General features: G+C 38.7%; 1 non-coding gene across 1 annotated transcript; it reads left to right on the top strand.

The window, feature by feature from the left end:
• The first annotated feature begins 24,644 nt into the window (after positions 1-24,644).
• On the top strand, positions 24,645-24,751 carry LOC114420777. The gene has a single exon (XR_003668410.1). It is a non-coding gene; the product is annotated as a small nucleolar RNA R71 (small nucleolar RNA).
• Positions 24,752-25,353: the final 602 nt, after the last annotated feature.

The raw sequence follows: 25,353 nt of genomic DNA, 5'->3' as shown, positions 1-25,353 counted from the left end.
CCCTACCACATACAAGTTATGCGTTTAGTCCTCACTATTCACAAATTATGATTTTAGTTTTTATCATCTAAATGTATACATATAAACTTTCCCTTTCATTCCAAAAACTCAACCTAAACATTTAAAAAAATATTTTCAATAGTTCAACCTTAAACTCGAAATGGACCAAAACTCAACACAAAAGTCCCAAACATAAAAGTTTCATTCTCATTGACCCACAATTCTAAATTTAATGTTGTATACATGTACCCCAACATTTTAAATCATGAGGAACTCATTTTTGAATTCAAAAACATCAAATTATGTACCCAATTGTGAAAGTTCACAAAACAGTCCCTAACTTAGTGTAAAATGCCTTAAAACTGAATATTTTAATTCCCGTTGATGTAGAAATCGGATTTTGACAATCTTTATATGCTTTCCTAAGTTTTCACACATGAGAAATTCAATTTTGAACTCAACTTCTCAATTATGTCCCCCTCATACTCGTTTTCCAAAACTTCCCTCCGCTTAGGGTAATTAGTTCACAAAACTTGTTTTTACAATTCCCATGGCTATAGAAATCCAATTTTCGCAAATCTTATGTGTAACTATAATTTTTAAAATATGGGGAATCCAATTCAGAGGTCCAAAACACTGAAAACGTGCCCAACAATGCAGTTTCAACAAAACAGTGCAGGATTTACAAAAAATGCACAAAACATGATTTATCAATTTCTAGAGCTATACAAACCCAAATGCAACATATCGTATATGTATTCCTAGGTTTTCCTACCCAATGATTCCATTTTTAAGGTCCAATATCATCAATTCCAGTCACAAAATCAGATTACACGGAAACAGAGTGCACATGCCCTAAATAAGGTCAACTCAATTTTAACATTACACTAGCTACACAAATCCAAATGAGTTGTACTTTATATTGAACCCTAGGTTTTGGGAGACCAAAGGAATCCATTTTTAAACTCAAAATTCACAGAAAAAAATGCACACATTTTTTTCAAGAGAGAAGAGAAGATTAGAGGAGGAAAATTGAAGAGAAGATGAAGAAACCTTAAAAATTTGAATGTCACCTCTTTCTCCCTTAAAGCAAGAGAGAAAATAAATTCTCTCTCTTTATGATATTTGGAAAGATTCTTAAAATCTTTTCACAAGTTTTTATAATCTTTTGAAAGAATCAACAAGTTAGAAAGTAGTTCAGGATAAGTTTGTTATGATTCAGATTCCTCAGAGGTTGTAGCAGCGATTAGATATAGGTTGGCTTCCTCCTCTCCTTTATTGGACGAGGTGCCATCCAGGTCCTCCCAGGTGCTCATGAGGCTTTTCTTACCCTTGGAATTGTATTATTCATGCTTTCCCTTGGACTTCTCCAGATCTGGGCACTTAGACTTGAAGTGTTCAGGCTTTTTGCACTCATAGCAATGATGGAGCTTTTATCTTTGTCTTTCTTTTCATTGAACACCTTCTTGGAGAAGTTCTTCTATTTAGATCCACCCTTGTTCTTCCACATCTTTCAGATTTTTCTCGAGATGAAGGCTAGCTCGTCGTCCTCATCAGATTGTCCTTTGAAGTCTTCATTAGAGGAGCTAGCTACACTTGGTGCTTTGGACGGACCTCTTAATGATGGTCTAGACGATTATTCCTTCTTTGTCTTCTAGACACTAAGAGCGAGAGACTTTAACAAGCTTGTACACATGCTAAGGTTTCTCCTTATCTTCAAATCCAAGTGGCTACTTCACATAAACCTCTTCATTTATGAATCCATTCAGAAATGCACTCTTGACATCCATCTGATACAATTTGATGTCTTTGTGTGCTCCATAGGCTATGAGTATTCTAATAGCTTCAAGTCTTGCTACTGGTGCCACGATTTCCTCATAGTCAATCTCTTCCCTTTGATTGTACCCTAGAGAGACCATTATAGCCTTGTTTCTGACCACTTCTGCTTCTTCATTGATCTTGTTTTTGAACATCCACTTGGTTCCAATCACTGACTGGTTCTTAGGAAGGGGAACAATTCCAAACCTTTGTTCTCATTGAGTTGACTCAGTTATTCTTCCATAGTAGTCACCCAAGAATCTTCACTCACTACTTTATGTTAGACTTTTGGAAAGCGTATCAATTGTCATTGCATATTACACATTTATAAAAAGAGTTCGTCTCCACAGGGACTTGAGTTACTTAATTCATCCGGATAAAGGTTATCAGTACAAATTTAATCGAATGTCATTGGTTTTGATTTAACTAACTATAGATAACTTAAAGTAAAAGAATAGTGAAAATAATGGATGTACAGAAATAACGAAATTATGGGAATAACGAAATTTACAAAAATCACAGAAATTAGTGCATCAGAAATATGTAAAATTATGGAAACAATAATAACGAATTTAAATAATTCAAGAAAACATAGGATTGGATTTCATTGTTCATACCCTTAGTATCATAATAAGATTAACATATATGAATTATTTTCTAACATTACTGATGCACACATTAAGTGACCCTAAGTCGATCCCTCGCGCTTCAGGCCTAATAAAATATTTACCAAATATCGATCCCTCACATATAAAATAAATACCCCAACATTACAATTATATTCTCGTGCTTTTTGCAATCAAAACATTATGCTTTATTCCTATCAACATAACATAAAGAGTAAAATCATTCAGTTCAAATTCTAAGATTACTTTCTAGTCACACTTAAAATCCAATTTCATGAAACTAGTGATCAAATAGAATCAAGCATTACGAGTATAATGACATGACCAATAATGACTAGAAAAGATTCATACATATATAATATCAAAAGGGATATATAACGGTACAAAGATTATATCCAATCTTTGATAAAAGCTAACTGATCATTGCGCAGAGCACAAGGCTAACAGGAGAAATGATGAAGCATGTGATCCACACTCACAACTCTGCAGCGCCTCGGCCCCACTTTTCCTTTTCTCCTTCTTACTTAGCCTCTATGTTTTTCTCTGCTTTCTGAATGATATTGGATGTAGATTTCCTTTAACAATGCATATCTATTTATAGAAAATAGCCAAAGTGTTTAGGAACATTCACCAGGTGAGCTATAGCACGCCCAGGCGATTTGTGGCTTAATAATGAAGTAACCAACTTGCCCAAGCGAGTTGTTTGCTTAGAGCTGAAGCAAGATCACTAGCCCAAGTGAGCTAGTTGCTAGCCTGGGCGAATTGGGTGTCAGAAATCTTTGTAAAATGACCATTTTGCCTTTCCTTTTGGCTTTGTTTCTAGATCTAACAAACAACCATCAAAACCTACCAAACCATGGATGAATCATTCATATTTAAACAACAACATTAGTAAATGTACAATATATATATATATATATATATATATATATATATATATATATATATATATATATATATATATAACATCTAGATTTAAGGGTAGTTTATAAGAAAACTATTACAATCGAAAGATAAGTGCTAACAATTTAATCCCAAAAATAACTAAAACTTGGCACTTATCACTTCATCAATATTATTAGGCTCTATGGTAGAGAGAAGAGTCATCATTCCTCATTCTCTTTTAAGAGATGCTTTTGTTTTCCCTCCAAAAGATGTTTCTCCAATTATTAGATTTGTACGATATGAAGAAACAAATCTCTAGTCTCTAGGCATATCAACTTCTATTTTCAATTCAAAGCTTTGCCTTTCTGAGCTACCTCACAAGGATCTTCTTCTCTTTTCTTTGGGCTTTCTGAGCACGGTGCAGTGTTCTGAGTATACTTGTTGACCTTTGTTCTTTCTAGACCTGAAATCCTTTTCTTCTCAAGTGTTTTATCATGTTCATAATAAACAGCATGCATACTTTTTTCTACAACTTGAGTTCACAAATTGTAGAGTCAATAGGCTTTAGAAGATAGAGAATAATCAAGAAAGATAGTTTTATCTGATTTTTCATCAAACTTTTGAAGGTTTTCTTTGTTGTTTAAAGCACAACATGTACAACCAAAAATGTGGACGTATGATACACTTGGTTTTCCTCCTTTCCATAATTCATATGGAGTCTTATTTAGAACCTTTCTGATAGAAACTTTGTTCAAAATGTAGCATGTTTTGTTAACAGCTTTTGTCGAAAAACAATTTTGTATGTCAGACTCACTAATAAGTGTTCTAGCCATCTCTTGTAAGGATTTATTTTTCCTTTCCACAACACTATTTTGTAGAGGTGTTCTAGGACAAGAAAAATTGAGGGAGATGCCATTTTCATCAAAGAAGTTTTTAAATAAAGCATTTTCAAATTCTCCCCCATGATCACTCCTTATAGAGACAATTTTCAATTTTTCTTTCATTCTGAACTTTCTTACAAAACTTTCTAAATGCTTCAAAAGACTCGTCCTTATGTGAAAGGATCAAATAAAACCCATGTAAATCTGGAGAAGTCATCAACTATCACAAATCCATATCTCTTCCCACCCACGCTTAAGTGTTTTGATGAGGGTTTTTCTGTTATCTCTAAAAGCTATAGACCCTCCATCCTTTCTCTTATCAAGGCTGAGGAATTTTCTTTTGTCTCCAGTCATATGCCTGGAGCATCCACTATCCAAGAACCACAACTTTTTACTCTTGATGTCGAGCAGACAATCTTGCATCAGAAAGTAGTAAGATTTTAGGTACCCACAATTTCTTGGGTCCTTGTGTGTTAGTCACCTTTCTGAAGGGAATCTTCCATTTTCTGTAAAATTGTAAGGTTTGGTGTCCCCATCTATTACAGTTAGAGCATTCCCTTTTGGCCTTTCTGACTCTATTAGACTATTTAAATTTTTGTTAGGATTCTTATTTAATCCTAAACCATTTCTATCATAAAAACTCCTTTGGACTCAAATTAACTTATCCATCTTTTTTGTTCTAGCAACAAAGTTAGCTACATCTTTTAAAAGTTTCTCTACTTTTTCATTCAAAACTTGTTTTCATTTTCAAGTTGAGTTTGATCAAAATACAGTTGTCTTTCTTTTCAATTTTAACTATTCAAAAAGCTTGAGATGAGATTCTTACAGACAATTTTTTTTAAAGCATTTCATTTTCTATTTTTAGCTTTTCCATTTCTTCCTGGGTGTCGCAACCTATCCTTTTGCAGGCGAGCGAGGCGAGGCTCACGGGTGCGTTTTCCATAAGAGGAAAATGCGCGGAGTCGCCACCAACGTTTATTGAAAGGAAAACGTTAGAAAAACCAAAGGAAACTGGTCATGCAGAATATTCCAGATTCGGGAGTTGTATTTACGTTTGAGGAAGGTATTAGCACCTCTCACGTTTGTCCAAAGGACAACGGCCTTAGATTAGAATTGTGTGAAATTATGTATCTAAACTTTTTATTTTTTTTTATTTTTGAGGTCGACAAAAGCGGGGCTCTTGCTCCTACGTACCCTCCATCGAAGAGGAAATCAGACCTACGTAGTTCTTTCCAAAGGGGCGAATCAAGTTATTCTTTTTTACTTGGAAGGTGGTCATTTAAGGCGTTGGACCTTGAAATGATCCATTTCTACTTGGTGAGAAAAGCTGAGGTGTTGGACCTTAAAACGTTTTTTTTCAGTGATTTTTGCGGACAAAGCTTGATTTTGTGAATTGATTTTAGCCTTAGTTTCACTTTAGTTATTAGTCAATTCAATTAAGAAAGAAAAATCCCAAAGAGAAACGTCTGATTGATTTTTTTTGTTTTATTTTACTAAAAGATATTTTTTGATTAATATAAATATTATTTTACCTCTTTTCTGGTTTCCAACGTGGTTACGGCACGACCAAACGGTCGGATTTCATTTTAACAGAAATTAACGGATGTTACAATTCGAATGATCGGTGGAAATTTATTTTATTTTTTGATTAGGCGAGAAAATGACTTAAATAAATGACTAAAGCACGTCAAAAGGGGGTACGGAAAGTAAATGAAATGAAAATAAAAGTACGCGAAACAAGTGAGGACCACCAAGGGTACATAGAATGAATTAAAAAGTACGATTTCGGGAACTTACCGGTTGAAGACCGAAGAACGAACGAAAGACGGCGGAAAATCTTCACAGATTTGCTTATGGAAACATCTCGGACGAGTTACGGAAGCGCCTCGGCTTGGATTTTCTTCACAGAAACGATGTATTTCACTAATTTCTAGTGATCCCAAGATACCAGGAGGGCTGAAGGTTTTTCTTCTTCTCTCCTCCCCCTATTTATAGGAAAATGAGGGAGGACTTTGCCACTCAGCTCGCCCAGGCGAGCTAGGTTGCTTCCACCAGAAGCAACCGCCTTCTGGAGGAACATCCTAGAAGGCCCAAGTGGGCCTGGTTGCTATTTGCACGCCCCTAATTACTAAGTACACCGCCTGCCTTTTTTGCTGATCACGTAATCATCCGTAATGTTACGGAACCTTACGGATCACGTAATGTTACGGAACCTTACGGATCACGTAATCATCCCTTTTTTGGCTTTTGGTATGTTACAGAACCTCACGAATTGCGTAACAACACTTCCTTTTGATTTCCGACATGTTACGGAATTTCACGGATCGTGCAACAATGCTCTCTTTTGACTTCGGGCATGTTATGGAACTTTACGTATTGTACAACAATGGGTGCCAAGTACCTCGAAGCGGTCAAGCAAAGGTTGCATGCCATCAAACAATGGTCCCGGACGAAATTAGGGTACGACAGTTGCCCCTCTTTACTTACCTTTTATCGGAGATAGGAGGAAAGCAAAGATAAAACACTGATTTCGTCCGTCTTAGCCCTTTAATGACTCCCAAAGGCCATCCTTTGCCCATCATGGGGATATAATTGATCTCAATCACAGTAGTTCCGACCCAAAACAATTTGAAATAAGTGACTCCCGTCTCTCCTTCTTCTTTCTCTGCACAACACAAAACAAAACAAACAAACATACAAAAATAACATAATATATATACGTATACATATGTTTGGTGAAGGAACCGATTGGGAAAATAAATAAAAAATTATATTTTCCCCTCACCGGAGGGTCCGTACTTGATAACGGAGGATGCATGAATGACAATCAATTCATGGGGCTCCGAATAAGATGATGGAGAATGCACGAACAGCGCTAGGCAATCAATTTGTGGGGCTCCGTACTCGATGGTGGAGAATGCATGAATGACAATCAATTCATCGGGCTCCGAATAATATTTGATGGTGGAGGACGCATGAACAACGCTAGGCAATCAATTCGTGGGGCTCCGGACTCGATGGTGGATGATGCATGAATGGCAATCAATTCACGGGGCTCCGGACTCGATGGTAGAGGATGCATGAATGGCAATCAATTCATGGGGCTCCAGACTCGATGGTGGAGGATGCATGAATGGCAATCAATTCATGGGGCTCCGAATAAGATTTGATGATGGAGGATGCACGAACAGCGCTAGGCAATCAATTCATGGGGCTCCGAACTTGATGGTGGAGGATGCATGAATGGCAATCAATTTATGGGGCTCCGATTTGAGGGTGGAGGACGCACGAACAGCGCTAGGCAATCAATTCGTGGGGCTCCAGACTCGATGGTGGAGGATGCATGAATGGCAATCAATTCATGGGGCTCTGGACTCGATGGTTGAGGATGCATGAATGGAAATCAATTGATGGGGCTCCGAATAAGATTTGATGGTGGGAGCGAATGGTCCACCGGGTTCTTTCACCTAAAAGGCGAACATGCTTTAGCAAGGAAAAATAAATCATTCATAAGAGCACCATATTTTTAGAGAAACAATATGCTTATGCAAAAATAGTTTTCCTTGTAACCGAAAATGAAGGGTAGGATGTCAACGTTTAGCTTTTAAATGAACATTCAAGGGAAACGTCGGGTCAAACTGAAACTGGGAATAAAATCACTCATGGTGTATAAAAACCCACACAGGTAAGTGTTTTACCCTAATTCCAAACCATAGTTGTACCATGACTTTGTTTTGCACATGATTTCCTATCGAACCAAAAGATTACACGCGCAATCACGGATGAATAGGATTTTCTCGAGGGTAGTGTTTTTGGAGAGGAAGCTGGGTGTTTCGGTCTTTTCCTCTTTGTTTATGTGGGGCGGGACATCGCCAGTCGGGAGCGACCTTGAATGGCAATCCCAAAGGAAGAACCACTTCAAAATGGGTTTTCCCTTTTGCCGGCGGTCATTTACCTCGCCAAAAATTTATCTGGTCCGAAGACCTTCTGTTCTCTTTCTTAGTTTCCTTTATTGATCAAGAACTATTCTGTTTTCCTCCGATCTTTTTCCTTTTTACTTTCTTCCGATCTTTGATCGAGAATCCTTCTTTTCCTTTTCTTTTCTTTCTTTTCATTTCTTTCTTTTCATTTCTTCCTTTTCATTTCTTTCTCTCCTCTTTTTTGATCTTTGATTGGAAATTTGAGTTTTAGCATTCGTTATTCGCTTTCCCTTGACGAGATTTTGTTGTCCTCTTCTTCGGGGGGAAGGATGAGGATTCTCTTCATGGGCCAAGGTTCAAGGTAGCTGAAGGTTGTGTCTTCTTTTCACCGTGCGTGCACAATTCTGATATTTGGGGCAAAACAAATTCATGTGTCAGGGTGTCGGTTTTGGGTTAAACTCCCATATTATTTCCACGAGGCACGCGTAACAATGATGATTTGGAAACAACGTGCAAAATTAGTCATGCATACAGCTAGGTGGGCACTCAAGCATCCAGCTTATGGCATTATGATACTAAGGCTTGGGATTTACGCAGGTAGACCCAACGTTTCCAAATTATGTTCTTTCATTGGTTCAACGAATTCATTCATTCTTATCTTGGTTATTTTTTAAATTAACTCTTAGCGTCAACTTCTTGTTTCCAAAGGATATGTTTTCTCTCTACGAATGATTTGTGCTTCCTTCTGACCATAACATGCTGACCTTCGAGGTCTTTCTTTCTCTTTTCTTTTTGTTTCATTTTTTCTTATGCATGTTTGCAAAAAACTATACATCCATTGCTATTAGCACCTCTCACGTTTGTCCCAAAGGACAACAGCCTTAGATTAGAATTGTGTGAAATTATGTATCTAAACGTTTTATTTCTTTTTTATTTTTGAGGTCGACAAAAGCGGGGCTCTTGCTCCTACGTACCATCCATCAAAGAGAAAATCATACCTACGTAGTTCTTCTTTCCAAAGGGGCGAATCAAGTGATTCTTTTTTACTTGGAAGGTGGTCATTTAAGGCGTTGGACCTTAAAATGATCCATTTTTACTTGGTGAGAAAAGTTGAGGCGTTGGACCTTAAAACATTTTTTTTCAGTGATTTTTGCGGACAAAGCTTGATTTTGTGAATTGATTTTAGCCTTAGTTTCACTTTAGTTATTAGTCAATTCAATTAAGAAAGAAAAATCCCAAAGAGAAACGTCCGATTGATTTTTTTTGTTTTATTTTACTAAAAGATATTTTTTGATTATTATATTATTATTTAACCTCTTTTTTGGTTTCCAACGTGGTTACGACACGACCGAACGGTCGGATTTCATTTTAACAAAAATTAACGGATGTTACAATTCGAATAATCGGTGGAAATTTTTTTTATTTTTTGATTAAGAAAGAAAATGACTTAAATAAATGACTAAGGCACGTCAAAAGGGGGTACGAAAAGTAATTGAAATGAAAATAAAAGTACGCGAAACAAGTGGGGACCACCAAGGGTACATAGAATGAAATAAAAAGTTCGATTTCTGGAACTTACTGGTTGAAGACCGAAGAACAACGAAGAACAAACGAAAGACGGTGGAAAATATTCACGGATTTGCTTACGGAAATGTCTCTGACGAGTTACGGAAGCGCCTCGGCTTGGATTTTCTTCACGGAAACGATTTTTTTCTCTAATTTCAAGTGATCCCAAGAGACCAGGAGGGCTGAACGTTTTTCTTCTTCTTTCCTCCCCCTATTTATAGGAAAATGAGGGAGGAGCTTGCCACCTAGCTCACCCAGGCGAGCTAGGTTGCTTCCTCCAGAAGCAACCGCCTTCTCGAGGAACATCCTGGAAGGCCCAAGTGGGCATGGTTGCTATTTGCACCCCCTATTTACTTAATACACCCCCTGCCTTTTTTGCTGATTCTTTTTCCGTAACGTTACGGAAATTTACGAATTCCATAATGATACTTGTTTTCCTTCCGTAATGTTAGGGAACCTTACAGATCACGTAATCATCCCTTTTTTGGCTTTCAGAATCTTATAGAACCTCACGGATTGCGTAACAACGCTTCTTTTTTATTTTCGACATGTTACGGAATTTCGCGGATCGTGCAACAATGCTCTCTTTTGACTTCGGGCACGTTATGGAACTTTACGTATTTTGCATCAATGGGTGCCAAGTACCTCGAAGCGGTGAAGCAAAGGTTGCATGCCATCAAACAATGGTCCCGTATGAAATTAGTGTATGACACTGGGCATGAAAAAGCTTCTTTCGAATGAGCACATTTCTGAGTTAAAATATAAGAATCATTTAGTAAGTTATCAAAGGCTTGTTCTAAAGTTTTATTATAGAAAAATCCAAATCACTTTTCAGAATTAGATACCTCATTTTTTCAGAGTTTGTCATGAGGCACAGGTTGGTTGTATGCTCTTCATCCTTTTTGGGTGATGATGACTCTATATCACTCCATGCAGCCATTATTGCCTTCTTCTTTGGATTATTCCTCTTGAAGTCTTTCTTAAGGAAAGAGCTATTAGTTTTGATGTGGCCAGGTTTGTTGCACTCAAAGCATTTAACTTCTCTACAACTTTCTCCTAGTTGGAAGTCTCTTATGGGGAAATTCCTTCTTTGTAACGACTCGCCTTGTCGCTACGATATCACCACTTACGATGTACATTCACCAAGCAATGCACAATTACTTAAAGGAATATATATATATATATATATATATATATATATATATATATATATGTATGTATGTATGTATATGTATGTATGTATGTATGTATATGTATTAACTCAGTACACATCATTCACATAACGGAAAGTAAATTAGTTCATACATATAATTAAATTTGTGATTTACAACCTTAATTAAAAAAAAAGTATAGAACCAGGTACAGAGGAGTTGATTAACAAAACACGACTCTCTCCCAAAATAATCCCAACGTCATCACGTTGGCTTAGTAGCTCCACAAAAGAATCTCACTTTGTGTACTCTACTATTGTCCATCTGCTCCCACGAATGAAGGTTCGTGATCATCACAGGTACCAACCACACAGTACAAAAATTGCAATGGTGAGTTTATTATAAAAGAAATTAACACAAAATCAAATAACCATGATTAGTAAGAAAACATTAACAAATACCATAATCATACACAAGTAGTCATCATCCATCCATAATTCCATCAATCATGCTCAGTATGATGCATGCACCTGACCTCAACTCTCACATGCAATGTGGTACCATTTGTCAAGAAATAGCCTAAGCGTGTCCACACGACAATCTCTCTTAGGAAAACTAGGCAGTAAGTGTCGAGGTCACCCTATTGTGCACAGGCAATTCCCCTTCATAGTGATCAGCCTGAGTCAAGGGAGTTCCAAATCGAGTGGCATGCCCCCAAGTACAAGTAGTTCCCTTCATGAGAAATTACAAGTACTTGTTGACAAAGTTTATACTATTTCCATGCAATATGAAGTATGAAACATGGGCGCCATCCCCCTCCAGAGATGTTTAAAGCTCTTTAACCACTTTATTTCCCCCACCATGGATATCCATCATGGTCACTGCACCCCCCATGTACATACGCATCACATATCATCACAATGACATTTTCAACATAAACAACATCTCATCTCAATGTCATTCTTAACATCAACATTATCTCATCTCAATGACATTATCAACAATAGCAAAAACATCATCTCATATAAATATTATCATAAACACCAACATCGTCTTGTATCAATTATTATCAATATCATCTTCAATAATAACATCATTCTCTATTAACATTACCATAAACATCAATGTCACCTCATATAAATTAATATCATCAGTAAATCACATTTTGTATATACATACATATATAGTTCATGCCTAAGATTCACACTCCTCAGGTCTTCAGACAACACAAGTCTAATAAAAATAATAATGTCATTTATCAATAACAGATGTTTCGCATCCCATTAGTCAAAAACATTATTTTTCTTGAAAACCAACATGCAACAGAGACAGCCATACATGCCCATAGTCAGGTTCCCTAACCCCAACTATGGTATCAAAAGCCGTAAATTATAATAAACTCCCCTCACCTATCGTGAGCTCTCCGCCAATTCCTCTTCGTGTTGTTTAGAGACCTCTCTCGTTCACGTTCATCAGTCCAAACGCAACATGCTGTATACCAAATTGAAGGAAATTAGTATAAATTTCAAAAACAAGGTTAATAACAATATTCAGAGTCAATTACTCCTGTCAAAACATAAAGGGCCAAGGGGTGTTCCGGATTCTACTAAAAGGAGACATCATTTTGAAATTCCGATCACACCAATGTGACCGAGGTTCATTGAAGGTCACAAAAATAACATCAATTTTATAAAAAGATAACTTTTACAACGTTTCATTTTCAAGGGTTTTTCAAAGGAAGTGTAAAAACACCCTATTACAGTACCCAAAACACAAGAGACACTAAGAGAAACTCAAACTAACTAAGAGAAAGGCTTAGATGTCAAGATTATCTCAGAGAAGTTATGAAAGAAAGGACTAAGGGATTTGTCTCCATCGAATCCTTGAGGTGGATTTTGAGGATTCTGCTTCGATTAAAATGTTCCTCTCGATGTGGTAATTCGAAAGTAAGCAACGACAGCTCATGGTGGCTACCGGTGGTTTTGGGTGGTGAAGGAGGAGGTGTTAGGGCTTGGGCAGGCATTTGGAGAGAAAAAGAGTGAAAATCATGTTTTTCATGTTGAAGAACGTATTTATCATCTATATATCTCGCTTGGCAAGCTCATCTCGCTACGTGGGAATCCACTTTTGGTGTTAAGCGCGACTTTTCACGCTTAGCACAATTTCTTTTGGGTTGGGATTTGCACTAAGGGTGACAATTCACGCTGAGCGTAATTCCTCTTGCGCTAAGCACAACTATTCAGGCTCAGCATAATTCCCTCTCGGGTTGGAATTGTGCTTAGCACACTGATCGAGGCCGTACCCGAATCAAATAAACATGAAAATGCAGTAACTAGGAAGTGATCCTAGGTCGTTTCCCAACGAGCAATGATAAACCAAATGTTCATTATACTTGCAGTAACAGTAACGATTGGGGGGTTTCTTTGTTTTGTGATTTAAGGAGCAGAACAAGTAAACTGGAATACGAAACTAATAATATTAAAAATGGGTTGTTTCCTCTGATTCAGAAGCCATTCTCTTATCCTGGGTTATGGAGAATTTGTCCCTAACAGTAACCACTTAATCCAACCATATTTCAATTTACTAAGCGAAAATCAACCTAGGGTTGTCAATACGTGATTAGGCACCACATACACCAGTTAGCCCTTCGTCCATTAAGCATGAACGCAAGTTAGGCTCAGAGGCAATTAATCGAACACGAAGCATGCACTGATTAATGTTCACAAATTTGGGTTAACTGGTGAAGGGAAAACTGCCAGGGAACCACATTATAAACGAAACCTCAAAGAGAGTCGGGCTTCTTCCTCAGAAGGAGACAACACCAGAATAATTTGCCTTCCATAGATTCAAACAGAAAACGTAAATGAAACATGAAGCAGAAACATGAATAACAGAAACGTAAATGAGACAGAAACGAAAATGAAAACAGAAACGTAAATGGAAGTAGAAGAAGAAACAAGAACAAAATTGTAATTAGAAGCAGGAAATGGGAAATTGCATTAAGAACGAAAATAGTAGCATTAGAACCGAAAAAACTTAAAACCCTAAACAAAGCTCTGAATAATGAATGGCATAACAGAATAGCCTTGCACGAATCCCAAGGCTGCTATTTAAAAAGAGTCACTCAAAGTCACTGGGCCCTATTACAATACTCTGGCCCAAAACGAAATAAACACTGAACAACATAAAATAAAATTGCGAAATTTCCTAATTAGAAATTAACTAAGGTAAGCGCTGCTTTATTCTCCCTCTTCAAGTCCATAACCAAAATCCGGATTAAGCCCAATGTTTCATTAATTCCTGAAATTAGATTAAAAACATCAAATTAGCTAAATGAGCCCAAATAATAAAACTGCCTGATTAATTGACAATTAAGACCAATCAGTAATTAAAATGGTGCAAAAAGGGCTTAGAAAATAGAAGAAAATGATGGCACATCAAAACCCCCCCATACTTAGCCTTTTGCACTCCTGGGCAAAATGAAACAAAGAACAAAATCCAAGGATATCAAAGAGAGACAAACAAAAACATTCACATATTTCTCAATGAACATCAAGGAATGAAAGGAATGGGTAACATCTAACATAAGGAGATCCAAAATGTCAAGACATTCATGAAAATCATCCAAGCAACCCAATCATGGAAAAATAGTTAATCAGCTCAAGAATGAAAAATGATAAAGCCTCACAAGATATACACTCTATCTCCCAGGTGTCTAGGCTACTATTTACCCTCAAAGCACCCATGAAAACAAACACCACATAAACTTTGCAAGATTCTAAAATTGACAATCAACCCATAAACACAAGCACATGAGGATCAAAAGGTCTTTTAAGGTTGTAATGGGGCCAAGGACAAGGTATGGAAAAATATGGAATAAGTGGCTGAATCCCAAAGGAATAGAGGAGCAATGGGGAATAAGTGCATATTAAGAAAACATAAGAAAATAAAAAGAAGTAAAGATAAAATTTAAACATAAAGAGTAGAACCAAGAGTCTCATCATTCTTTTCTTATTCACTCAACTTTACTGTTTTTCTTTTTCTTTTTCGATTTTTTTTATAATTTTTTTTTAGAAGAAGAAACAACATCATATTCAGCATGTCCAACATTTAACCAATATGCAATGTATATCAAGTATGGCTCAAAATATATCATGAAGCATGGCCAACAAAACATGTTATCCAATGAAACAAAAACCCCCACACTTATTCCCAAAACAATTCCAAAGCTCCAAAATTCCTTAAGGATATGGTGATATCATGGTTTTTCACTTAAGGCTTGTAGTGAGCTTCAAAACAAGGAAAGGGAAACAAGGCTCAAAAGGGCTATCAAAGGAATTAAGTCAAGGTAAGTCCATTTGGCTAGAAGCTTATAAGAACAAAATTGCCTCAATCATATTCAAATATGCATGTGAATTAGGAAGCATCAATAAGAATCAAGCCAAGGCTATTGTGCACGCAATCAATGGGGCAAAACACACCAAATGATTATGATGATGGATGGCTCAAATTCTCACAAAGGTAAACTCATCACTTTCAAAACTATCATGAAATGTAGAGGAGAATCAAGGATTTCAAGCCACAAAATGTCAAAAACTTTTATTTTCAAAAAAATTACCCATTTCTTGAACATATCCTATGATTCAAAGAAAAACATTCAAAGTCGTACATGCACACAGAATTGACCCAAAATATTAAACTAAAAATCCGACGAAACTAATCAACATTAACAAATTAACACAACTAACAAATTAACAAAACCAACAAAACTAACAAAAACCAAAGAACACTCCCCACCCCCCCCATACTTAAACAACACATTGTCCTCAATGTAGCACAATTAAGAGATTAAAACAATTAAACCATCAAATAGAATTGGACAAGTGTAATAAAAGCAAAGAAGGAGATAGGAAAAGAAGAACTCCCTAAGTCATGGTGGAGTAAGGAAGTCTCTTCCACCACTACGTCCACTAAAGAAGGGTTCGTGAGGAATGGCTTAAGTCGATGTCCGTTGACCTTGAAGCTCTTGTTTGTGGAGTCGCTTTTGATCTCAACTGTACCATAAGGAAAAACATTCGTAACAACAAAAGGACCAATCCACTTAGACCTCAACTTACCACTCATGAGTCCAAGCCTAGAATTATACAATAGCATTTTTTTCCCAACCATGAAGTCCTTCTTAACTATCATGCTATCATGGAACTTCTTGGTCTTTTCTTTGTAGAACTTGGCATTCTCGTAGGCTTCTAGGAGGATTTCATCTAACTCACTCAGTTGCAACTTTCTTTCCTCACCAGCTTGATCCATAGAGAAGTTGCAAGTCTTCACTGCCCAGTATGCTTTGTGCTCAATTTCCACTAGAAGATGACATGCCTTTCCAAAGACAACCCGATAAGGAGACATTCCTATGGGTGCTTTGTAGGCAGTTCGATGTGCCCAGAGAGCATCATCAAACCTGGTACTCCAATCTTTCCTGCTTGGCTGCACAATCTTCTCTAAAATTCTCTTGATCTCCCTGTCAGAAACTTCTGCCTGTCCATTGGTCTGGGGGTGGTATGGTGTGGATACCCTGTGTACCACCCCGTACTTTTTAAGTAGGGCATGCATTGTTCTGTTGCAAAAATGGGTTCCTTGATCACTAACAATTGCTTTAGGTACTCCAAACCTGCAAAACAGATTAGACCTGACAAAATCTGCAACAACCTTAGCATCATTAGTTCTAGTGGGCTTGGCTTCCACCCATTTTGAAACATAGTCAACTGCAAGGAGAATGTAAACATAACCAAAAGAGACAGGAAAAGGGCCCATGAAATCTATACCCTAGACATCAAACACCTCACATAATAGCATAGGTTGCTGAGGCATTTGTTGTCGCCATGTAAGTGTATTTCCTGCTCTCTGACACTGCTCACAAGTGCTGCAGATCTTCCACGCATCTTTAAAGATGGTGGTCCAATAAAAACCACAATCAAGCACTTTGCGAGCTGTCCTTTGAACACCCAGATGACCTCCCGGTGCGGAAGAATGACAGAATTGCAGGACTGAGTCAGTCTCATGATCTGGAATGCATCGTCTAATGACCTGATCACTGCACAATTTCCACAAGTAGGGGTCATCCCAAATAAAATGCTTAGCATCACTTTTAATTTTATCTTTTTAGGCTTTAGATGCTAAGGGAGGAAAAACAGAAGCAACTAAATAATTGACAATGTTAGCAAACCAGGGAGTAGAAAGAGAGTCAGAAATACTATACAGTATATACAAATGATCATCCGGGAAATCATCCCGAATGGGTGAATTCGCATCCGATACACGTTCGATCTGACTCAAATGATTAGCAACTAAACTTTATGCTCCGCTCCTATCACGGATTTCCAAGTCAAACTCTTGAAGACAGAGCATCCATCGGATCAACCTAGGCTTAGAATCAACCTTCTTCAACTAGTACTTTAGAGCTGCATGGTCAGTATAAACAATAATGTGGGTACCAAGCAAATAAGATCGAAATTTTTCAAGAGCAAAAACTATGGCTAGAAGCTCCTTCTAAGTAGTAGTATAATTCGCTTGGGCAACATCTAAAGTCCTAGAAGCATAATATATCACCCTGGGCAATTTATCAATTTTCTGAGCAAGGACATCCCCCAATGCATAATTTGATGCATCACACATAAGCTCAAAAGGGGCTGTCCAATCGGGTGCCTGGATGATGGGGGTGGTAGTCAGCGCTCTTTTGAGGCAATCAAAAGCCTCTTTGCATCTGTCATTAAAGTCAAACTCCACCTCATTTTGCAAGAAGTTGGACAGTGGAAGGGCTACTTTGCTAAAATCCCTTATAAAGAGCCTGTAGAATCCTGCATGACCAAGAAAAGATCGCACCTCTCGCACACAAGAAGGGTAAGGAAATTGTGAAATAACAGAAATTTTTGCAGGATCTACTTCAATACCCTTATTGGAAATAATGTGGCCTAAAACTATACCTTGCTCAACCATAAAAGGACATTTTTCAAAATTTAGAACAAGGTTAGTTTCAATGCATCTATTCAAAACTTTTTCCAAACTATCCAGACAACCATCAAAAGAGGATCCATACACAGTGAAATCATCCATGAACACCTCTATGCAATTTTCTAAGAAGTCACTGAAAATACTAATCAAGCACCGCTGGAAGGTACCAGGGGCATTGCACAGGCTGAAAGGCATCCTCCTATAGGCAAAAGTGCCGAAGGGGCAGGTGTGTGGCGTCCCTAAATTAATGATTGGTTTAATAGTAATAATTTAAATAACAAAAACCATGGTAAATTTTTTTTTTCTTCTTTTCCCTTTTCATATCTTTCTCTTTTTCACAATAACTAGGTGTAGAAGGAAAATCCTCACTATAAAGTCCTGAATGGCCAGTTCACAACTCTATTCGGAGTCAGTTCTTTCTTACCGTTCATAATTCTCTAAATTATTTTGCTGTTTCAAAAGGAAGAATATACCAGCCATTACTTTAGGTCGTCACGTGAAAATAAAAGGATAAAATACAGTCAATAAACTCTTTTACAAATAAAGTTGTTAATGCTTTGTTTTCAAATAACAAGATTGATCATAAATACATTCATCATTTTAAAGCTGTCCAAAATATGGGAGTTTTACAAAATATATAGTGTCATCCAGAGCAAAGGTGTCCACAGTGGTGGCTTCAGCCACATGTATACAATCATCAAATTCCTATACATCAGGTCTACCCATACAAAAACAAAAGAGTAAACCTAACAGTCAGTCCTAGATACACCCACCCTCAAAAGTATACAAAACTAATCCAAAGAGCTGTCCACTAGGATGAAGAGCCTCTGCTGATCGCCACCTCCCCCGGGCCACTATCCTCCGTAGAATCTGCCTCAGATGCCGACATGACTTCCTCGGGAGAATCCACCTCAGGAAGTGGGTCCTCATCGCCCTCTAGAAAGTCAAGAGCGTCCACAGCAGGCTCAGGAGGTAGCTCCTCGGGATCCTCCTCAGGGTCTTCCTCGGACGACGTTACCTCAATCAATTGGACTGGCTCCACTAGACGATATGGTGTAGGCGTGGGTAGTATCCACTCCACCGTGCGCTGAAGCGTCCGTGCAGGTTCATCTGGATGCACCAAAGAAGTAGCCGTGAATCGAATGGTGCCCTGAAATCGGCACCTCGTGTTGCCTTCGAGGGTCTCCCAAGCTCCCTCTAGGCATTCCATCTCCACTCGATCATGGATTAGCTGTGCCGCCATCACGATCTACAAGAAGGGAAAGAAAGGGGTAGACTCTTTCACAAGAATCTAACTATGTCGTAACACAATGCGTCTCATAACCACTACATGCAATTAAAAGGGGTATCTTAAGGCTTTTCATCTCTGGTAATCGATTACACAGCCTTGGTAATCGATTACCAGAGGCTAAACTCGAATTACACAGCCTCAAGACATGAAATATGCAAAAGTGCACTGTGTAATCGATTACACATACCTGGTAATCGATTACCAGTGACCCATTCCTCTGTGTAATCGATTACACAGGTTGGTAATCGATTACCAGAGGCCTCCACCATCTCCCAGTTCCCTTTTTTAAGCCTGGTAATCGCTTACACCCCTTGGTAATCGATTACCAGAGGCTTCCCTAGCTTCCTGACCTCGTTTTCAAGCCTGGTAATCGATTACACCCCGTGGTAATCGATTACCAGAGACCATCTTAACCTCCTGTCTTCATTTTTAAGCCTTGTAATCGATTACCAACCCTTGGTAATCGATTACCAGAGGCCACAACCCACACACAAAATTCACAGCTGGCCAGCCACCACAAGCCCCCTTGCTTTGTGGTCTTTGTTCCTTTTATCTGTTGATTGCCAGGAGCTCGCCTGCTTAGGTACATCACAGGTTCTCACTGACCGACTATGCCCGGGTTGGGTCGGGATTGGTCAAGCTTGGTTTTGGGCAATGGCACCCCACCTGACGTCCCCAAGGTCTCCTGACCCCCGCGACACATCTCCAGGTACCACTCTGTGGTCAACGAATAAAAGCAGGAAGTTCACCCTTCTACACTTCCTCATCTCAAGCTTGTAGGATTATGGGGTACCCATCATATGTGGTACTAGGTGGCGGTCGGGCGATGGTGCACAACAAGTTTTCCACATCCACAAAGCGCACATAAACCCACCATCCCTTGTTGCCCACCTCCAACTGAGCTCACGTACTCCCACGTAGCCCATAACCTCGTTTCTCTCAACACCGGGTCCCCATCAATCCTCCCAAGCTTCCCCAACATCAAAGTAATACAACATTCAAACAGCACAAGCTATCACAGCCAAGCAAAACAGGGCAAAGGCAGAAAACTCTGCCCAAAACACCAACCAAAATCACAGCTTTTCACATACAAATACCCCAGAAACATTTCCTTCGTTCTCATTCGTTAACCGTTGGATCAACTCGAAATTTTTACTGGAAGTCTCTAGTACATAATTCTACATTTTGACCGTTGGGATCTACTAGCAAACATCCAGAACGCATTCTACATTACTCTTTCCACAACCAGCAAATACATGGATTTTTCTGCACTTGTGCAAAATTCTGCTGCACAATTTTACAGCAAAATCTGCACAAAGAGCATATTTCGAAAACCACACTTCCCCTCATCCAATCTTGCCCAAATCAAATCCTACAAGTCCCAAATCATGTATCAATCATGTCTAAACCAAAGTCAAGCTTCAAACCACAGCAACACAAAATCTAGGTGTCCAAAACCCCTCATTTTAATGGATTTTCAAGGTTTGAAAAGCGAAATTGAGAATGAGGTAAATTTGGAGCAAACTCTCACCTCACACAAGTCTATAACATCAATCTAAACTTGCTCAAACTAGATTTACACCTAAATTTCCACCGAATCAAAATTTGACTCCTCAACACCCAATTTTGCCCTAGAAATGGCTCTTGGTTCACTTTGGTCATTTGTTTTTCTCTCTAGCACAGTCCAAGCTTTCTCATAAGTCCTAAATGACATTTCAAGCTAGGATTAACTCACTTTAACCTCCATTTATCACAAAATTCAGACTTAACCTTCCAACTCTCAAAGCCTCATTCTTTTTCCACTCATAACATCACATTCTCACTTTCTAACCCTAGGTTAACTCCACCCTTCACCTCTATCAGTTTTCCATAAGCAATTTCAGCATACAAACATCACAAACATCATCACAAAAATCCTAAAACAGAATGGGTATGTCTAACTCATCCAAACATGGCAAGTTCAACAAGCTTTCAACAAGAGTCTTCACAAATAACTATCATGAAGCATAAAACTAACAAAACTACCCATCATATCTCCCAAAACCCCATACCCACGAAAATCAAAGGAGAAAGAAGTCCACCCAAACCTGAAATTTCGAAGTCCCACTCGTAGACACGCACTTCACGACTCTGAAAATGCCCTCCTTTCGCGATTTGGAGCAGAAATGAGCACCAAAGGTTGAAGCTTTGTTGGGCAACAATGGTGGATGGGAGAAAAGAAGAAGAAGGTTGCGTGAGAGAGAGGGAGAGCTGTCTGAAATTTTCAGTTTTGCTGAGTGAGGAGAGAGAACAGCTTTTTGGTTTTAAATAAAAGGGTTTTCTCTTTTCTTATTATTTTATTTAAGCTATGCCACATGTCTCCATTTGAGTGGAGCAAGAAGGGCCCACTTTCCCTTTTGGCTGTGACCCATACTCAGCCACAAAAGTGAGAAAAATCTGACCTTTGAAACGCTAGAATCCTGCCTCAGTTTGCGTGCTGTTTCTCTGGTTCCAGTTCCTCGCGTTTCTCTGCGTCCGTCGGGGCCAGTTTTCGAAAGTAGGCAATATATATATCAAAACGCTCAGAATAAAACCCCGAGCGTGGTTCAGAGGTTGGTTTCGTTAAATTATAAGTCGCACGTAAAACGATGATTTTTAAACTAATTAATTAAGAATTAACCCATAACCTCCCAGTTATGGATTTCTCTTCCTTAATTAGCCTAACCCGCATATCTTGCCCCCACTATTCCTACTTCTACCAAGAACATATAGGCATATACACTGAATAATACTTATATATATATATATATATATATAATCATTCAAAATACATTGTTTCCGAAAACTCCGGGTAGAAATTTCTAGGATGTTACAAGGTGAATGTGGTCTTTTCCTGATCCTCAGGAGCAATAGTAATTTGCATATAACCAGAAAAACCATCAAGGAAACAATAGTGAGATTTACCTGCCAGGCGCTCAAGCATCTGGTCAATGAATGGCAGGGGAAAATGGTCCTTTTTGGTAACTTGGTTCAACCTCCTATAGTCAATTCAGACTCTCCAACAGTTCAACACCCGAGTAGGAATCAGCTCCTCCTTCTCATTTTTGATCACTGTGAGGCCGGTATTCTTCGGGACTACCTGGACGGGACTTACCCATTGGCTGTCGGAGATAGGATAAATGATTCCAGCTTGCAAAAGCTTGGTTATCTCCTTCTTCACTACATCAAGAATCACCGGGTTGAGTCATCTCTGTGGCTGTCTTACTGGTTTAGATCCATCCTCTAAATTTATTCGATGCATACATGTGGATGGGCTAATACCAGGAATGTCCGCCAGGGTCCAGCCTATAGCCTTCTTATGCTTCTTGAGAACAGACAACAACTTCTCCTCTTGCTCATCAGTAAAGGAGGCAGATATAATCACTAGAAAACTTTTGCTATCATCCAAGTAAGCATATTTTAAATTTGATGGCAGAGGCTTCAATTCTGGTGTGGTTGGCTGGGTAGTGGTAGAAGGAGATGGTTTCTCAGCCTGTACCTCATAAAGAAAGTCAGAGGTATATGTACTTCCTGAAACATGGTTAGTCCTATCTGACTCTATAAAATCAATCTCAAGAGGTAAAACACCACCACCAGACATGCAATCAATATCACTTTCAGATTCACTTTCAGCATCAAATTCAGACATATGACCAAGTACAATTTCAGACTCAATGCATGAAGAGTGAGAGGCATGCAGATTAGAATAAAGATCAGTCATGTATTCATCAACAACATGGTCAATTATTTCAGCACGAAATACAGAAAGATCTTCAGATGAGTATTTGATAGCATCCAGAATATTAAAATGAACAGTTATATCACCAAACTCCATGGATAGTGTGCCTGCATAAACATCTATCTTAGTTCTAGCAGTTTTCATAAAGGGTCTGCCTAGAATGATGGGAACTGATCCTTGAGAAAATCCATCTTCCATATTCAAAATATAAAAATCAACAAGGAAAATTAGTTCACCAACTCTAACTAAGACATCTTGTATGAAACCAACAGGGTAGGTAACACTTCTATTAGCTAAATGAATTACCACATCAGTTGACTGCAAGGGACCTAGAGATAGAGAATTAAAAATAGACAGAGGCATAACACTAATAGAAGCTCCTAAATCTAGCACGGCATTGTCAAACTTACTATTCCCTATAATACAAGGTATGCTGAATGTACCTGGATCTTTACATTTTTCAGGAATTTGGGGAACAGATTTACCAATCCGTGCAGAGACATTTCTGCCCATGCTAATTCGTTCACTTCCTTTAAGCTTCCTCTTATTAGTGCACAGCTCCTTCAAGAATTTGGTATATCTTGGAATTTGCTTTATTGCATCCAGCAGAGGTATGTTTACCTCTACTTTTATGAATGTTTCCAAGATCTCTTTCTCTGCCTCTTCCATTTTTTTGTTGGAAACTACTATTGGAGGGAATGGAAGAGGAGGAATGTGCTGCTTCTGCAAATCAGAATTGCCAGTGGAAGATTCACCTGCACAGAAATTGTTAGGTAAATTTTTGTCATTACCTTTTTCTGGGTTAGAGTGAAGTTGGGCAAGTTCATTTGCAGATGAGGAAGGTGCTACGGGTTGAGGTCCTTGACACTGCTTTCCCAACCTCAATGAAATGGCACTGACATTTTTGGGATTTTGGACAGCTTGAGAAGGCAGCTTGTCAGAATTATGGGACTGTTGTTGATTCAATTGGGTAGCCAATTGTCCCATCTGATTGGTTAAGCTCTGAATGGAGGCTCTGGTCTCTTGCTAAAACTGCATGTTCTGCATTGTCATTTGCCTCACAAGTTCTTCGAGGGAAGGTTGTGGAAGAGCCTCAACTGTTGGCTGTTTCTGGGGCTGTTGCTGTTGTTGGATTGGTGGAGGAATGTATGGTCTGCTTGAGCCAGCAGCATTTTGGAAGGAAGGAGCAGACTGTTGTTGTTGTTGCTGAGGGCTAGACCATCTGAGATTAGGGTGATTCCTCCATCCAGGGTTGTATCTGTTGCTAGAGAGGTCATAATTGTTCTGTTGTGGTTTATTTTGCTGCTGAGGTTGAGGAGGTCTATTGTAAATATTAGCAGCATAAGCTTCGGGCTGCTCAATTGCTCCAGGTTGCTGCATGGAAGGGCAAAGGTCTGTATGGTGGTCAGTAGAGGAGCACAAACCACAAACCCTTGCGACAGGTACAGATTTTTGATTCAAGGCCAGCTGGGTTACCAAGTTAACCAATGCATCCAGTTTGCCTTCAAGCTTCTTAGTCTCAGATGATGCAGCTGAGTTTGTAGCTACCTCATGCACTCCTCTAATGACTATGGCATCATTTTTGGCGCTAAACTGCTGGGAGTTGGAAGCCATCTTCTCAATTAAATTTCTGGCTTCAACAGGAGTCATGTCTCCAAGGGCTCCACCACTGGCAGCATCTATCATACTTCTCTCCATATTACTGAGTCCTTCATAAAAATATTGGAGAAGCAGCTGCTCTGAAATCTGATGGTGAGGGCAACTGGCACATAGTTTTTTAAATCTCTCCCAGTATTCATACAGGCTCTCTCCACTGAGTTGTCTAATACCTGAGATATCCTTCCTGATGGTTGTGATCCTGGAAGCAGGTAAATTTTTTTCTAAGAATACTCTCTTCAGGTCATCCCAGCTCGTGATGGACCTTGGAGCAAGCTAATACAGCCAGTCCTTTGCCACTCCCTCTTAAGAATGAGGGAAATCCTTCAGAAATATATGATCCTCTTGGACATCTGGGGGTTTCATGGTGGAGCAGACAATATGAAATTCCTTCAAATGTTTGTTCGGGTCTTCACCTGCAAGGCCATGAAACTTTGGAAGCAAATGAATCAGTCCAGTTTTAAGAACATATGGGACATCCTCATCAGGGTATTGGATGCACAAGCTTTCGTTGGTGAAATCAGGTGCAGCCATTTCCCTTAGAGTCCTCTCACGGGGTGGAGGTTGTGCCATGTTTTCAGAATGTTCAAAATCAGAATGCTCAGAATCAGAATGCTCAAAATTGTAATGCTCAAAATCAGGATGTTCAAAATCACCAATAACACTATGCACAGATTCACCAGTAATGGAATGCTCAGGATGATCAAAAGGTATAAAATGATGCCTAACTAATCTATGAAATGTCTTATCTATCTCAGGATCAAAGGGTTGTAAGTTAGATGGATTGCCTTTAGTCA

This window comes from Glycine soja, chromosome 7 (assembly GCF_004193775.1).
Source record: "Glycine soja cultivar W05 chromosome 7, ASM419377v2, whole genome shotgun sequence".
NCBI lineage: Eukaryota > Viridiplantae > Streptophyta > Magnoliopsida > Fabales > Fabaceae > Glycine > Glycine soja.
This window is presented reverse-complemented; position numbering and strand designations above follow the sequence as displayed.